Source organism: Erythrolamprus reginae, chromosome 4 (genome assembly GCF_031021105.1).
Source record: "Erythrolamprus reginae isolate rEryReg1 chromosome 4, rEryReg1.hap1, whole genome shotgun sequence".
In the NCBI taxonomy this organism is placed as follows: domain Eukaryota; kingdom Metazoa; phylum Chordata; class Lepidosauria; order Squamata; family Dipsadidae; genus Erythrolamprus; species Erythrolamprus reginae.
The window spans coordinates 51,762,863-51,769,610 of record NC_091953.1 but is presented as its reverse complement, the minus strand read 5'-3'; positions in this window follow the sequence as shown (position 1 = coordinate 51,769,610).

Genomic DNA, 6,748 nt, shown 5'->3' with positions numbered 1-6,748 from the left:
AGGCCACATGGCCGGAGCTTGGGCAGGTTGCTGTTGCTGCCACTCTAGGCACCACGGCGAGTTTTGGCTGCTGTGCATGTGCAGCAGCTGCAATCTTGCACAAATGTCCTTCTGACAGCGAGTCTTGGGCAAAAACCACAGATTTCTTTGCTTCTGTGCATACATGGAAGCAAAGAAACCAAAGATTTTTACCAGAATCACACCAGTTGTAGATGCACCGCCTGTGCATGGCCAGCGTAATGGAACTGCGCATGCAGCTCCATTTCTGCTACCAGAATGGCTTTCCCTCCGTAGAGGGCGTGGCACCTACCCCTGGGTGTGATATATGCCAAGGTTACAGAAATTATAAACATAGAAACGAAACAAAAATAATTATTTGAGAAGTGGCACCATTAGTATAAAAATAAGAAACCATATCAGTCTGCCAAATATAACTTGAGTGAGGATGAGAGACACTCAGGGAACGATATCAGAGGGAGAAAGAGGAAGTAGAAAGGGGAGGCAGAGGAATGGAAAGAAGTAGAAAATATAGAGTTAATAGAGAGATGATGAATGGAGAGAAGAAGGGGAGAGAAGGAGTAAGTAAGAAGAGGGGATGAAGGTTGAGAGAGGGGAGTGTTGAGTCAGACTGAAGAATACCCTGTTTCCCCGATAGTAAGACACCCCCGATTGTAAGATGTATCGGGGGTTTCAGGGGGGTCGGCTAATATAAGCCGTACCCCGAAAGTAAGACATATGTCTTACTTTCGGGGAAACACGGGGGTATTGCCGGGGGGAGCCTGATGACGTCGCTTCCAAGCTCCCCGCGCACCCCTCGCCTTCGCCTCGGCGAAGCGAAGGACGGCGCTGGTCCGAAGCGAGGTGAGCGGGCGGCGGCTTGCAGCGAAGGCGCTTGTCCCAGCAACCGAGTCCTGCCGAGGCTCGGCTGCAAGCAGCCAGCGAGGCCAACCGGCTCCGAGGCGAGCGGCCGGAGCTGCGCCCTCCTTCGCCCGCCTCCTTTCCGGCAGGCCGGTGGGGCTGCCCAACTGCGCAGAGCGGCTCCTCCCCTCCAGACACATGCTTCCCCGACACGCGTCTGTGGCTCCACGCGTTTATTTTTTTCTTTTTAATTCCTATTTAAATTCCTTAAAATAGATTAAATATAAAAAGTGATCTGTCATTTAGAAATTCAAAATACATATTTTACAATGTAATATTAGTTTCCAAGTACTTATTAAAATGTTTATAAGTATCTTGATTATTTCTAGAGTTAATTTCTTTAATATTAGTATCAACTAGACAATCTGTAACTTGTTTGGCTATAATTTCAGAGGTACAGTGGTACCTCAAGATATGAACCCCTCGTCTTACGAACAACCCGAGATACGAACCCGGGGTTCAGAAAATTTTTGCCTCTTCTTACGAACTTTTTTCGTGTTACGAACCGCAAACCCGAACTTCCGGGTTTGCCATTCCGGAGGCTGCTGGGAAGCCCCGCAGCCCGGCTGTCACCTTTTAAAACAGCCAGGGGGCTTCCCAGTTGCCTCCCGAAGCCAAACCCGGAAGTTCGGGTTTGGTGTTGGGCTTCAGGAGGCTGCTGGGAAGCCACCCGGCTGTTTTAAAATGTGACAGCCGGGCTGCGGGGCTTCTCGGCGGCGGCGGCAGGTACGTAAGACGGAAAACGTTCAGGAGGCCGCTTTGGGTTTTTGGCTGGGAGGGAGGGCAGGAGGTCCGACGCTGGGGGAGGGAGTCAGGAAGGTCCTCCTGCTCCCCCCCTCAGCGAAAAACACAAAGACGGTCTGCCGCCGCATGACAGGCAGGGCGGAGCAGCGTGGAGCAAAGGGAGTCTGAAACCCCAGCGGCTTCAGTTTCCCATTGCTCCGCGGGCAGCGGCAGACCGCCTTTGTATTTTTGGCTGGGGGGGGGAAGCAGGAGGCGCAGGATCGGGCCGGCGGCGGGCACGGGGAGAGGCAGCATCCTGGGCGGGTGGGCGGGCCGCGGGCGATGAGGCGCGACCGAGCGAGCCGGCTCAGGCTCCGGCTAGGACGGGGCGGGCAGCGGCTGGGCGCGGCGGCAAGGGTGCATCTGGCTCGGGGCTGGCGGCGCCTGACGCAGCGGGGAACATCAGCGTGGGAGGCAGGAGAGGACCAGGCAACCGGAGCAGCGTCACCGCCGCTCCCGGCTTGGCTTCCCTGGCCGCCTTGGCTTCCCTGGCCGCTTCCCTGGCCGCCTGGCGCTGCGATCTTCCAATCTTCCCTTGGCGATCTTCTGATGTTTCTTGGCTTCCCTGGCCGCTTCCCTGGCTGCCTGGCGCTGCGATCGGAAGATCGCAGCGCCAGGCGGCCAGGGAAGCGGCCAGGGAAGCCAAGGGAAGATCGGAAGCCGGGAGCAGCGCACCGCAGGCAACGCACGCTGTGATCACAGCATGCGTTGCCTGCGGTGCGCTGCTCCCGGCTTGTCTTCCCTGGCTGCTTCCCTGAACGCTTGGCGCTGCGATCTTCCGATCTTCCCTTGGCTTCCCTGGCCGCTGCCCTGGCCGCCTGGCGCCAGGGAAGCCAAGGGAAGATCGCCAAGGAAAACGCCCAGCCCAGCCCACCCCGGAGGCGTTTTCCTGGAAGCAGTGCCATCCACCACCGAGCTTTTCGTAATCTTTCAATTTTCTTCACTCCCCCCCAACATTCCCCGCCTTGCTTCGCTTGACTGGCCGGAGGACATGACATTCACCGCCTCCCGTGCCTCCTTCGGCTTTGCGATTGGACGCGCCTCCTGCCGCTCTGCCCAATCGCAAAGCTGAAGGAGGCACGGGAGGCGGTGAATGTCATGTCCTCCGGCCAGTCAAGCGAAGCAAGGCGGGGAATGTTGGGGGAGTGAAGAAAATTGACAGATTACGAAAAGCTCGGTGGTGGTGATTGCACTCCTTCCAGGAAAACGCCTCCACAGGGGCTGGGCTGGGCATTTTCCTGGAAGCAGTGCCATCCACCACCGAGCTTTTCGTAATCTTTCAATTTTCTTCACTCCCCCCCAACATTCCCCGCCTTGCTTCGCTTGACTGGCCGGAGGACATGACATTCACCGCCTCCCGTGCCTCCTTTGGCTTTGCGATTGGACGCGCCTCCCGCCGCTCTGCCCAATCACAAAGCTGAAGGAGGCACGGGAGGCGGTGAATGTCATGTCCTCCGGCCAGTCAAGCGAAGAAAGGCGGGGAATGTTGGGGGAGTGAAGAAAATTGACAGATTACGAAAAGCTCGGTGGTGGTGATTGCACTCCTTCCAGGAAAACGCCTCCACGGGGGCTGGGCTGGGCGTTTTCCTGGAAGCAGTGCCATCCACCACCGAGCTTTTCGTAATCTGTTTCAATTTTCTTCACTCCCCCCCCAACATTCCCCGCCTTGCCTCGCCTGACTGGCTGGAGGACATGACATTCACCGCCTCCCGTGCCTCCTTCGGCTTTGCGATTGGGCAGAGCGACGGGAGGCGCGTCCATAGGCTTGGCCGGGTGGCTGCAGCACCCTCCCTTCGCCAACCCTTTGGCGGTCACCGGTGGGCTTACGGTGCCTCGGCACAGACTTCGCTGCCCCTTCCCCGTCAGCCAACATGAGCCGTAAGGAAGGAACCATCGTGGCCGGGCGGGGAGCGCCGCCTTCTTTCTCTTTTTCCCTCCCATCCCCGCCCCCCGGGTGGGGAGGGGGGGATCCGAACAGGGGAGGGGTAACGATTTTGGGCAGCCACCGACCGTGCGGAGCGATCTTCTGCCGGCGAAGGGCGGGGAAGCCAGCGGCTGTAGCAGCTGGTGCAAGAGGCTTCCCCGCCCTTCGTTCTGGCCAGCAGATCGCTCCGCTCGGTCAGCGGCTCCGGAGAGGCAGGAGCCGGGCACTGGCCTGCCTTTTTGTCCCCCCAGCCGCCCGCTGGCTGCGAGCACTCTGCCAGGCGGCCAGGAGGCATTCAGGGTGAAATGCATGGAGGAATGGGAAGCTGAAGCCACCGGCGTTTGAGCTTCTCATTCCTTCACGCCCTGAATGCCTCCTGGCTCAGGTGGGCGGCAGCAGACCGCCTTTGGGTTTTCGGCTCGGGGAGGAGGGAGTTAGGAAGGTGACGTGGAGTAATGGGGAGCTGAAACCGCCCGGTTTCAGCTCCCCATTCCTCCACATCACTTCGCTCCTGTCCTGGCTAAATCGTGGGGCAGCAAACATGCTTTGGGGTTTTGGCTGGGGGGGAGAAGTAGGACCTTCCTAACTCCCTCCCCCCCCAGCCAAAAACACAAAGCCAGGCAGCCCCCAGCCCCCATGTCCGGCAGAAGCTGCTGCCCGATTGCTCTTAGCCAGCGGGATGCAAAGTGCTGGGGTGGGGGGTGTCCTGACAGCCCCCCCACCCCAATGCTTCACCTCCCACCAGCTGTCTCCGGAAGCCGAACGCTAAAGCCAAACTTCTGCATTCTGCTTCAGGAGACAGCTGCGAAGCGGCGCGGGTGTTTTAAAAGATCGCAGCCGGCCCCGAACCCGGGTTGGGGGGGTGCTGGGAAGCCCCCCAGGCCGGCTGCCACCTTTTAAAACAGCCGGAAAGCCATTTTTTTGCGGGGGTTTTTTTGGTTGCACGGATTAATTGACTTTACATTGTTTCCTATAGGAAACAATGTTTCGTCTTACGAACCTTTCGTGTTACGAACCTCCCCCCGGCACCAATTAAGTTCGTATCTTAAGGTACCACTGTATTTGCTTAGTTAAACAGAGAAACATAATGACCAAGGGCAAGCAGATAAGTGAAATGGTAAACATAGGAAAATCCTACCAGAAAAGGTATGAAACATCAAATTTATAGAAGCAGGGGGTCTACCAGACTAGACTGGATTGAGGTCCAGATTGTGCAGAGACTCCTCAAAGATAATTCAACACATAGTGTCAAAGTGTGGAATAGCCTACACTGAAAGCACAATCAAGTAGCTGGCATTATGTAGTGGAACATCTGCTACATCTAATGCAGATGTAGAGGAACATCTGCACCACATCTACATTCTTATCTATTATACACAATTTTCCCAGTTATATAAAGTACTGTACAATAGATTCATAGTTTTGAAAATCTTGTGATTTTATTATTTTGTTGAAACAGGCTTTAATAAGCATACTTATAGCAATGTGATTCATTTTAAACATCTTCTTTAAATGTAATAGTTCTAATGTGCAAAATGAACAGTAGACCTTAAGTACATTCTATTACTTCAATTGTTTTACCATTACAATTTTAATAGGATAAATCATACATTTATATGAAAAAATTAGAGAAAAGGTGAATTAGATTGACAATGAAAAATTGTATGGGAAGCACACCGATTCTAATCTGAAAGCATAAAATAATGCAAAATGTAATTTGTTTGTTGAAAGCAGAGAAGATTATCTTCAGTCAAAACTAATATATGAATTCTACAAATGATATTTCTGATAACACACTGATATGTAACAACTGATGACAACAGTGTTGATAGCACCATACTGGAAGAAAATATCATACAGTGACAGAAATCTAAGTCCACTGGTAGAGTTTGAAAAAGCATCTAATGTTGTTAAATTTGCAATTGTATTGTTAGAACAAATATATATGAGCTGACCTTTCCATAAATCAGGAACCTCTTGAAACATGACTGGCAATATATTATTACCATAGAAAAATGTTCAAATTATGAAAACGACTGCAAAATATACAGTAGGTATGACTATTTATTACTAAATACAATACTATGCTAGGCAAAGTGTATAATTTAACAAGACCAGTCTTTCTGGTTGTATTCATGTTTGTTTTTGCATTTAGGAAGGATTTTATTTATTTCAGGTCTTAGCAGTCATGAAATTTCCATCTGAAATCAAAACACTTGTAGAAAATGAGCTTAGAGTTAACCAGTATTCCAGCCATGAAGCTTAGTATGTGACTTCAGGCTGTTGCTACTTTTTAGTCGAGTAAGAGAAAATGTATTGTAGCTTGCGTTCTTGAAGAAGTAATATAATATTAAATAAATAGAAGCCTTTTGGATATATGAAGTAAAAATATTCTACCATGTTTCTGGTCTCTTACAAAGTGTTTTTCATTTACAGAATTTAAAATTGGTGCAACTGAAATTTGAAGCAAGGGCATATAGAGTAGTTTGTCTTATATGGTTTGGTTTTAGATGTTAATAGCTCTGAAATAAAATCAGTATTCAAAATAAATATTCATTTTAAAATAAATATGAAAAAACTGCAGTTGCCGGTTATAGATAAAAGCCAATAAGACATCAAACATTTTTGTATATTGTAGAGCTTTGGTTCTTATACTTGTAAAAGGTTTACAACTTATTTCACAAGAACTCATTTCTCACTATTACACTAACCTATGAATTGATTAATTTCCACTATATCCCGATGTATCATGTACAGATAATAGCTCTATATCTTTACAATAAACTAGCATAAACTTTAAGCATATTGAAAACAACACAACCGTTATTTAGCTGCACTTCACTTTTATAAATAAGCAGCAATTTAAAGTATCTAATAGCTCTATGGAATATATAAAAATTTAAGAAAAATACTGCTTAATATTTTACATTATGTATCTTTGTATCTCTTGTCAAATAGGTGATATATAGTTCTCCTTTATAGTGAAATAGAAACGAAGGAAAGCTATTGTGATCACTGTACTTTCAATATCTCTAATTGCAGCTGTCTATATATTTCAAAATAATTTTATTCATTATAAATTACGAATGATATAGATTTATAGATAGCTGGCTACAGCGCCTT